The 11,550-nt window shown below is 37.2% G+C and overlaps 2 protein-coding genes and 1 long non-coding RNA gene across 3 annotated transcripts in view; 1 reads left to right on the top strand and 2 right to left on the bottom strand.

Annotated features, from left to right (window-relative positions):
* The window catches only part of LOC311096824 (uncharacterized protein), a 160,273-nt gene that overhangs the window by 27,722 nt on the left and 121,001 nt on the right, over positions 1-11,550 (bottom strand). The gene's annotated exons all lie outside the window — the stretch shown is intronic.
* The window catches only part of LOC311096823 (uncharacterized protein), a 116,828-nt gene that overhangs the window by 64,438 nt on the left and 40,840 nt on the right, over positions 1-11,550 (top strand). The window lies entirely within an intron of this gene.
* On the bottom strand, positions 236-5,590 carry LOC311096849. Its single transcript, XR_014609153.1, has 3 exons — positions 4,722-5,590; positions 3,816-3,929; positions 236-3,493 (listed from the first exon to the last, which is right to left on the bottom strand). It is a non-coding gene; the product is annotated as an uncharacterized lncRNA (long non-coding RNA).

Here is an 11,550-nt window from a genome sequence, read left to right as displayed (position 1 = left end):
CTTCGACGTGCTAAATTCTAGGTAATTATGTAAAAAAATAGCAGCTTAAGTTACACATTCTACATTGATTAAAAAAGAAAATCAAATGTGTTTTTAATAGTAGTAGTATTTTATACAGAAATAAATTATCTATAATTCAGATGAAAATAAAGTTAAAGTCAATTAAAATTTTAAGGAAACAAATATATTGATCTGAAATATAGCAAATTAATTTTAAATTCATTCAGGTGCAATTACCAAACATATCTCGAGGTCTTCTGAATAAAGGGTGGCAGTCTTTCATTATCAACTGTTGTTGTAGACTACAGTATATACAGGAGAAGTATTTGTTCTCCATTTGAGGGAGATGTTTTTATGTGGCTAATTGAGCAAAGTGCTTCCATATATTTTATTATTATTACTATTAGTTCAAGAATAAAATAAAAATATCGGATTGATATCGGTATCGGCAAATAGCCAAAGTTGCGGCATCGGTATCGTATCAGAAGTGAAAAAGTGGTATCGAGACATCCCTACAATAATTGCTTAAAGTCGACCTGTTGTGATTTAATTTAAAAAAATAATAATAATTGTGTGCAAAACATACAGAGATGACATGACATACAACTTTGAATACAATATACAACATTTATTAACAATATGTTGAATGTCATCAGAATACAAATGAAAAAAGAAGAGTTAACAATGAGCTGAAAAAAAAATGATAGAGAAAAAGAACGAGGGTAAGATATTAATCTATACATCAGTTACACTGGACAATTTTTGGCATGTTGTTTAAATTAAAGTTAAGTTTCATAAGCAATGTTAGGTAATGCAGGGTCCAAAGATGAGAAGGCAAGTTTTAAAGTTGAGAAACACACACACGGATATATAATGCATATTTTATAAAAAATAATATTAAAAGGAATGAAACTGAAAATATTAGTGCTTGCTCCTCAAATCGCACCACTTTTAATGGATTTTTTTTTCCCGAAAAAGTAATGATGAAGTTTCAATGTTAAGCATTAACTGCAATAGTTCACATTTTCAAATCAATAAATAGTTTATTGGCATTGGGTGACTACAGTAGCCTCCAGCAGTGTTGACAACAGTGCCTGAAATAAACCTCTACAAACATATCTGTGTCCTTAAATATATATAAGTTAGGTTTACCTCACACACACATGCACTGGAAATGTCAATGTTTATGTTCAAACTGGAGTCAGACAAAGATGGAGAGACTCCAGAAGAAGTGACAACATGTAGAAGCAACAGGACATTTCTGAATGGTTAGTTGATGAATTTATGTAGTTTATGTGTAGTTATCTTCTAGTCATTGATTAGCATATTCTGACATGATAATCTATAAATCGTGTTCAGGGGGCGGGGTTTATGTAAATTACAGGGTTGGTGATGTCACTAACCCGGGAGGAATGTTGTGTAGTCTCTACCAGCCGTTTGCTGTACCGTAGTTTGTTGTAAAACGATTTCTTTAAAAGCAAATATCTTCCTTTGCTTTGAACTTTGAGCGTTGTAACTTTGCAGATGTTGTTTATGCTCAAACAGCAACATTACACACTAACTAAAGTTAGAAAAGTCAAATCATAATCAACCACCCCTTTAATTTATTCTGTAGGCTATAGCCAGTGTTTCCCAGCCTCCACAGTCCCGTCAGTAATGCTCAAGTTCTCTTTATCAACACCAGAATACTCGTGTTCCTGTTTCCTGAATACAGGACCGTCTCTGACTCGATATGAGGCATATATGAAACACTTCTATAAAGACACAACAATATTACAAATAACTCCTCTTCTGATTTTCATGCAAGCTATGCTTAATATTTGTATATAAACTTAGTGCTCTTCTAATATACTTTGTGCACTTTAAAGCAAGTCTTTTTAGGGATAGTTCACCCGAAACTGTCCACTGACTTCTAATGTATGGACAAAACAATCTCAAAATATTGTCTTCCATGTTCCACAGCAGAAAGAAAGTTATTCAGCTTTTGATCGACATGAGGGCATATGTACATTATGTAAATTTTCATTTTTGAGTGAACCATCTTTTTAATACATTTACATTGAATCATTTAGCAGACTTACAAATGAGGAGAACAACAGAAGTTAAACTGACAATATTCAAGTGCTGTGAATAATAGCGTGAATAGTAGTTATTTGGTAAAAGAGTATAATGTACATGCATTAGAAACACAAGCAAGACTATGACATTAAACTACTTGATGTTGTTGATCTGTCAGTCTATCGGGGGAATTAATGAGAATAAACTGCTTTATACAACCCTCCTCTCCATCGTATGATACAGAACATCAGCAGAAGCATCGACGGCACATCAATACATCTTTAATAAAACTCTGTTTAACGTATGTGTTTAATCGACCGCAAACAGAGAAATTGAGTTTTGAGTTTTATGAGTCAAGAGTTATCTCTAATAACCCTAAATGTCACAGAAAGGAAGGGTGTGTGCAGTGAGAAGAATGACATTGACTTCATTTATTGAGTGCAGATGTTTAGACTGAACTGCAGGCGGTCTGTGAATGAGACACAGGCATTTGCATTGAAACACAGGCAAACGCTGCACTACTGTCTCGAGAGTGTTCGTCCCGGCTGTGTGTCGAACTCTGATGTGTGTCAGTTCTACAACAGCAGTTCATTAACCCTCCAACATCAGGCCTCAAGAACATGTACAATACACAGTCAGCCAGTGGGTTTAGAGAAATGAGAAAACAAGAAAACATGAAAAATGTAAAAGCTTCACTGTTGTGAACTCCTAAAATATCAATTATATTGTTCATGATTAGAAAGGGGAGAATGAGAAAAGTGTAAGTCAGAAGCACCACGAACAAACTACCCAAAATTTGTTTGCGCTTTAGAGGAGTAAGTGATATTGCGCGTGAAAGACCGCGACAAGTGCCAACAAAACACAGAATGATTATCGGGTAGGGGATTAAACAGATGATCGATATGGTCAGTTTGCTAAAGTCTGTGACTGTTAAGAACAGAGGAACAACCCAGATGATCACAGAAACGCCACAGCAGACGTTTAGTGAATGATCAGATCTGTACCAGATAGGATGAGAAACCAGAAGATATCGTTCAAAAGCAACACATGCCATAAAATACAGACCCACAATAACACTATACCAATATGCATAACTCACATCCCTTATGAAAATCGTTATGAATATACAAATGATCTGAATGAGATCTGAAAGAATCAAATGAATAACAAACACTGGAGTGGAGTGATGAGATTTGATAAGAGCACACAACGCTAACAGAGTTAAGATCATGACTAGAATCTCAGTGCCTGGAATGATCATGAAAAATATTACTGCTGCAAACGGATATTTCATGATAAACTCTTCAGTCTGACGGCTCCATTCATCTTCATAATCTCCACTTGATCTGGCGTTGATATAATAATCTACTCCACTTGATCCGTTGATGCTGGCATTTTGTTCTGCCATTGTTTCATGAAATCTTGACAGGCAACACTAAATAACAAACCAGTCATTAGTTTAAAAAAATTCATTTACTATTTAGTAATTTATTAAAAACATTAGGAAATATATATGACAACTTGTTTTCTGTGTGACTGTTGAAATAAAGTTATCTCAGTTTGCTTTAGATGAGATGTGTGTAATGTTAGAAAGCTTGAAATACGTGAAATGTAAGATTAAAGTTTGGAAAACCTCTATTTGAACAATATCACAGAAGCAAGAATATTCTGAATGCTGTTGTTCTGAATATTCAGTCCAGCACAGCTGCAAGTGTACAATGGTTTATTAAACTAGGAGTAAATCTTGAAGAACTTACGTTACTGACAGGAGTGTGTGTGTTTCGTCTGCAGGTCAAAGCAGAAGTTTGTGGAGCAACACACAGATGACAGATGTTTCACAAGCTTCCACTGCTCTTCATTCACTGCACACACTGTAAAAACACACATCTTAAAGCTTGTGGATCTAATGTAGGAAATGCCTGAGATTACAGACAAACTATTTGATCCAACATGTAAAACTGTATAATTACCTTAAAGACACAATTAACTAACAATGGTGGTTTGAGTGAAAAACCAGTCTAACTTTCACACACGTTTTGGCTCAACTACGACAACTGAATCTGAAAATGCATTATATCTGATGCTTTCACTTTTAAAGTTCACTCAGTGTTTATTCATATCCTCAGTAGAATCAGAAACCCATGAATGATCGCGAGATAAAGCACAAATACTCTGATCTCTCTAAAATATTGATTCTTCTGCTGCTCTGCAAGCCTGTTTTCTTTAAGAAATGGAAATCTGTGTTGCTGACTGACTGAAATCACACTCAATATTAATTAAAGTAACTAGTTTAAGTGCAAATGGTCACAGTGATACTAAAATACAAAGATAGTTGACTATATAAACTCACGGATGAGATGATCTCATGATCTTACCTGGAATCATAATGAACATAAAGCTACAAGACAGATGATGAAGTTCATGAGCTGATCACATCATCATCAAATTAATCTCAAGAACCTGAAATGGAAAGTAGTTCCGACAGGACCTTAAAGAAAACTTCCAAACCTGCTTTAAACAATTCCATCTTAATTTCTTTAGTTTCTTCTACACATAATCGAGCACACTAGAGAGTCAACAAGCTGAACAACATGTGCTAACGTTTGAATAAAGGCTGAAACACAACGACACAATAAATCCCACATGAGACGACATGATCTTACCGGGAATCAGACGGAAGACTGAAGACGCTGCTCATCAGGAGATGATGGTGTTTATGAGCTGCTCACGTTCTTTTATAGCCTGAATTAACTCCAGAAACACCAAACACAGATGCATTAAACATCATTAGCAGTTAATGCACATGCAACCGCATCAGCACTCAGCCAAACTCCACAATATAAACCCATTTAAAGCCACAAGTGTTATAGAAAGGAAAATGTGAATAGCCAGAAATACAGTGATATAATACTCAGATTTTGTCATACTGTAAGTTTATCAAATTATGATTAAGCAGTAAGGGCTAAATAAAAACATCAGTAAAGACAAAATATTCTAACAACTTTTACTACTGAAAACAAAATCACTACATGTTTATTTGCAGTTTCATTCCAGACACTGATGTTTGTGAATCACCGCATCAGTCCGTCAGTAAACGTTGAGTTAGTTTGATTCTGCACTACGCTTTAATAATGTTCCACTGTTGTGTGTGATGTAGTGATACATGTAAAGTATACTAACTGTATCCAAATGAGAAATGGGCATTTCTGTTAAATATTTACAAATATTTACAAAATGTGCATTCCAAATGTTAAATTATATTGTGTTAATATTGATGAAAAGCTAATTCATGTTTAGCACACACCATGTCACACACCTGTCGTGACATTACGTTGCATAAGTTTAAGTTTTGTGCAATATAATTTTTATGTTTAAAGTTTTTATTCTTGCTTGTTATATTTTTATTCACGCATATTATATTTTGATCTGTGACCACGTTGTTTCATATTTTGATCATTTTGCATAATTTTTTTACACATTTTTTTATTCACGCTTATTTTTTGATCCGTGACCGCAATACTTTTGACAGGAACCGTACCTCCCCGGGGGTCTCTCACCTGTCCGTACCTGCCCGGGGGTCTCTCACCTGTCCGTACCTCCCCGGGGGTCTCTCACCTGTCCGTACCTCCCCGGGGGTCTCTCACCTGTCCGTACCTGCCCGGGGGTCTCTCACCTGTCCGTACCTGCCCGGGGGTCTCTCACCTGTCCGTACCTGCCCGGGGGTCTCTCACCTGTCCGTACCTCCCCGGGGGTCTCTCACCTGTCCGTACCTCCCCGGGGGTCTCTCACCTGTCCGTACCTCCCCGGGGGTCTCTCACCTGTCCGTACCTCCCCGGGGTCTCTCACCTGTCCACACCTCCCCGGGGGTCTCTCACCTGTCAAGTCAAGTCAAGTCAAGTCAAGTATATTTGCATAGCGCTTTTCACAATACAGATTGTACCAAAGCAGCTTCACAGTATTAAATTAAAATAATACAACAAGGTTTGTTTCTAGTGGAATTTATTGATTGATAAAATGAAATGAAATATCCCCAAAATATCCCCAACTGAGCAAGCCAAAGGCAACAGTGGCAAGGAACCGAAAAACTCCATCAAGTGACCTAATGGTGACCTGAAACTCCATCAAGTGACCTAATGGAGAAAAAAAAACTTTGGGAGAACCCAGGCTCAGTCGGGGCCAGTTCTCCTCTGGCATTTATGAACTAGAGACCGGAATTAGCTGTAAGATTAAAAATATTATACGAATGCCTGGCTGAAGAGATGCGTCTTTAATCTAGTTTTAAACTGGGAGAGTGAGTCTGAGCAACGAACAGTATCAGGAAGACTATTCCAGAGTTTTGGAGCTAAATGTGAAAATGCTCTCCCTCCTTTGGTGGATCTGGATATCCTAGGTATGACCAAAAGCCTCGAATTTAGTGATCTTAAAGAGCGCGATGGATGGGTTCTGAGTTCGAATCCGCACTCGTATAGTTTTTTTTTTCTCGTATAGGTTTTTTTTTCCTCATCAAAACCGATTATGTTCATCAGTGGTTGTATATCAAGCAGGGACATGTTTGTGTGCATTTTTGTTTTGTGATTTCACTAGAACGAATAGAGCCCCAGACAGCAAGCCAACATTGAATAAACATTGTTTTTCCATCTGAATCATCATTATGGTTGATATTGAAATTTCAATGTAAAATAAATGTTGAATCACCATTACCATATCGATGAAAACCTGATGTTATTAATGTTGATGGCAACAATATTGGAACAACATTGATAGTTATCTTTATGATTGATTAAGCATTGATATTTGGTTTACCGGGCGATCGCTGAATGTGTTGAAAAGTCATTGATTTATAGTTGACCGGGAAACGACGCATTGTTGAAAAGTCATCGACATATTTTGACCGGGAAATATGATTGAAAATGCATCGATTTTCTGATTGTGTGCTCAGAACAAAAATAGAAAAAATGAATTACTGGATTAGACAATTTTTAATTTAGATTTTTAATTTAACATCTTAGGCATATCAATGAAATCATTTTAAACAGATCAAGTACTATTGTGGTAACAGATTACAGCCATTTTAATAAAGGTGTGAATAGCAATCATGCCTCATTCGCTTACAGTCCGACAATAAACTTGACTAATATACTGTTATATTATCTGTGCGTATACATAATATCGATTTTAAATGCTTGATGCTCTTTAAATATTCTGTTGCATTGTAAAAAGTTTCAGTGCATAGGACGGACCTATCCCCGATCGCTCTCTATGGTTCTGACCAAAGAAGAGCGCTTTGGAATCTCCATTACGCGTCATAGGCATCATACCTGGGCTGCGTTTCCCAATAACGTTTTCTCTTAGCGCGCTACGATGACTCTTAAGCTTAAGGTATAACTTAACTAAAGGTTAGCTACCACTAAAGGTATACCATTTGCTAGGCGTCTTCAGGGCTATCATCCACTCGCGAGGCAGAGGCGCTGAGAGGCAGAGGCGCTGGCGCCCTCCAAGCAACGGCGCTGGTCGTGCTATAGCATCCTGGGGTGGCAGAGACAAAGATGTGCTAGGTGATGTGGATATCAGCTCTCTTCATCTCCTGGTTGCAGCGATGACTCTGAGACTGTACGTGCGCGTTTAAGGTAGCCTACCTAAACAACGACTGTTGCAACAGGGCCGAGGGCTGAGTTGGAAAATATGTGACGTCTTTATGTTTTTTTTATTTAATCAATGTTGATTATGAAAGTGAGCATGCAGTATGAGAAAGATATGATACATCATGAGATGCGCAATATGTCTGGAGACATGGATTGGGTAAAACATGAGTTTTGTTTTGTAGAAAGTCTCTTTTTAAAAGATTTTCGTTTTGTATAAATTGTATCTTAATTTTGATCAATGTTTTATCAACCAGCAAATATATAGCAGACAATGTAATAAGGCGCCAGCACTATCACTTGCATTGCACGTGAACTGGAGGGCGCCGAAACTCAGCTTGTGCCTCACAGATTTGAGAAATATAGGCTATCTATTATAGAAAGCTTGAAATGTCTACTTTTAAACGAAAATATTCAAAACCAAAAGAAATAGGCAACTCTCTGAATATGTAATCCATATTAAATGTGCATTTCTTTCTGGCGTTCATGAGTCCGCTTCGTCAACTTCATCTTTGCAGCGACACATAAAACACCAATTTATTAATAAATAATTAAATGTCTCCTGTGTTATACCCGAATAAATAATAATGAAAAAATTTCAAAAGTCGGACTGTAAGCGTATGAGACTTACAGGAGAGCATGATTGCTATTCACATTATTAAAATGGCTGTAATCTGTTACCACAATAGTACTTGATCTGTTTAAAATGATTTCATTGGTATATGTCTGCTAATGTGTTAAATTAAAAATCAAAATTAAAATTTGTCTAAACCCGTCATTCATTTTTTCTATTTTTGATCTGAGCACACAATCAGAAAATCGAAAAATGAGTCGTTATTCGGTTTTTTTTTTTCATTTTAGTTCAGGAAATAAATAATGGAAAAAGTCGGGTGTTTTTTTTTTGGGGGGGGGGGGGGGTTAATTTGAAAAAAACGATTGAACGAATGATACACGGGGCCCTATTTGTAAGCCGTTATTGTAAAATAAAAATAGGCTGATTAAAAAAAAAAAAAAACGGACTTCCAAAATAATCCGGCGGGCCAGAAAATATTGCTGGCGGGCCAGTTTTGCCTGTTGCCGACCCTTGAAATACAGGTGTTTGTACTGGCTTAAATAACATCATTTTTATCCATATCTTTCACATCTACTACAGTCAGATTCACTCGTGTTCACTCTGAAGGAATCACTCACATTGGCTGTGCACTTGTAATGACACATCAAGGATGTTAAGAGGCTAAAAGCAGGTTTAAATATTGCCCCATTGAAGTCAACAGGGTGCAAATTTTAAAAAGAGGATAACACGGTGTAGGCAACACCGATTTTCGTCGTTGTTCTCTGTATTGACAGCACTCCAAATTGACAAAAAAATTAGCTCAATGTTAAAATTGACCGGAGTTATCCTTTAACAAAGAAATTTGGCATTCACCCAGAAAAAGTATGGTCAATTGAAGAATGTAAAAAGATACTAGGAGCAAGTATTCGCAGGAACAATGTGAAAGCCATTATCTGTTGTCACAGAGAATTTAGCTTATCCATTGCACAAGAACAAGCTTAGTGTATTGCTAAGTTAAAAGAACAGAACAAACAATTGCACACTCAAGTGTCCTCTATCAAGAAAAAGATGGGCCATAAGGCCTCATCCAAATGTGACTCAGAAAACCAACAGTCAGATGAAAGCTATCCTGATTTACAGTCTTTTGATAGTATAGAGGACAATGTCAATGCAGATGTAAATGCAGTTGAAGTGTGTGGAGCAAGACAAAAGCCTCAGAGAAAAGGTGTTGATACAGTTCCATTTGCAACCCCCATATTGCAGCCACAAGCAGTCAAAACATCTTTATGTCCTAAAGATATTGAGAGAATTGTTGAAAGTTTGCCATCAGTGCAAAGAAATTTTTCTGAGTTTAGGAAAGAATTGTCCAAAAAGATGTGGCTCTACGATATGTCTCTAGCTGAATATCACAGATCTTGACTGAGTCAGAATTCAATGATTTTGAAAGTGCTGTAAACAATTCTGAGTTTCAAAATGCCAGAAAAGATGAATTGAGAGAGGGAGTTCTGAGAGTGTTAACAAACATTGCTGGACCGAACGTGGACTGGTCAAAGATCACTAGTTTGGTACAGAAGAAGGGTGAAATGTATGTGAGAACACAGAAAGATTTAGCCAGACCGCTGCAGTTTACAGCGGAATTGCTGACACTTCAGAGAAGGTGTTAGATGATAATGGTCCCCTAGTTCGCGCATGGTTTCAGGGTCTTTCGTCAGAACATAAAAATGCATTGCCTTACTTAGAATTAACATGGTCCAATAGAACCCTGCAAAACAACTTGGACAGGTTAGCTACTTGGGAAAGAGACTCTGATGTCAAGGCAAGAGTAAAAATTGCAGCAGCATTCTGTAAGGTCAATTCAGAGAAACAGAAACGCAAATGTCCTAAGAGAGAGGGCAGCTGTAATTACTGTGGTAAACCTGGGCATTGGATGAGAGAGAGTAGGAAAAACAAAAAGAACTCTAAAGAAGTTAATAAGGTTACGCAGCTTCTGCTCAGCCTGCTTGATACTCTGAAGCAGCCCTCCCCTCCTCATTAAACTCATGGGGCAACTTGATAAGGTGTTAACCATTTAGGCTGTGAGTGCTTAATTTCCCCAGTAACTCACAACAAAGATGAAAGACTTATTTTTGTTTAATATAACAAAAGGAAAGTGACTGTCTCAGCCTTTCTTTGGGAGACATTAAGTAAGACCCACAGCCTTAAATGTTATACCATAGAATATTCCAGTCAGACACCCATCCTCTGTTACTGTATGATGTCTATTATGACTGATGTTTCACTGGAGAATGGAAATGTGGCAATTCATAATTGCATTATTTTGGGAATTTTAGTAAATTTATATAAATGTTATTGCATAAGGATAATTGCATACTGCATAAGGTTATTGAAAGGCAACAATCAGGCAGGATATGCTGTTGCTTAGTACAGTACATTTCTATCATCTGCTAACTTATTCACAGCACCTACAAGGACAGGATAGGACACACGGACAAGTGAGGTGCCCTGGGAAGAACTGAACGCAACAGGCTTCGGGGGTGAACCCAGGGTGAAGACACTACCTCATAGGCCTTTCCCCATTTAGTCCATCCTTACCTCACTGGTCCATAGGTGTCAAATCAATTAAGAAATAGGGAAAGAATGAAACAACAACAGCAGACTCAGAAAACGATACAACCCTAGTGTTTGAACAAATACTGCTCTGTCGTCTTCTGTTTTCTTTCTTACTCTGTGCAGATAAACACTTGATGGCTGTTCCAAAAATCCATATGCAACGACGTCTCACCTGCATATGAAGCCACAACCTCAAGAAGACAACTAGACCCATTGCTGAACGAATTATCCCAAAAGAAAAAGAAAAAAAAATACACAACACAGAGGCTCACCTACGGGAACTTCAGTCATCCATCAGAGAACTTGAACAAAATACAACAAGACATTCTTGATCTTTCAACAAAATTACACCAGATGACTGAAGATAACTTTTCATGGTTCGGAAACCTGTTAGTATCAAGTGTGTCAACCAACAAATGACTCACGTCCAGCACAAGGAAATAACAGTTCCGACCAGAAAAGACTATTACCCGTAAGGACTTCACGGACCCTAATTGCATGTTATAAGTCAGCATGCAATTACAGATGAACAACACAGAACATGTTATGTGCCTGTAACTTACACAAGTTACAAGAATGAACTTTTAAGTGTCTAAATTTGTATTTTGTGAGAGTTTTTAAGAACTCTCAAACGGGGGACTGAAGAATAACAAATTTTAAGAATCTATTTCAGATATGCTTCCTTACATA

The sequence above is a fragment of the Abramis brama genome, assembly GCF_963993115.1.
Source record: "Abramis brama genome assembly, chromosome: 15".
Classification (NCBI taxonomy): domain Eukaryota; kingdom Metazoa; phylum Chordata; class Actinopteri; order Cypriniformes; family Leuciscidae; genus Abramis; species Abramis brama.
Note: the sequence above shows the minus strand (reverse complement) of the source record. Positions and strands in the feature narration are given on the sequence as shown.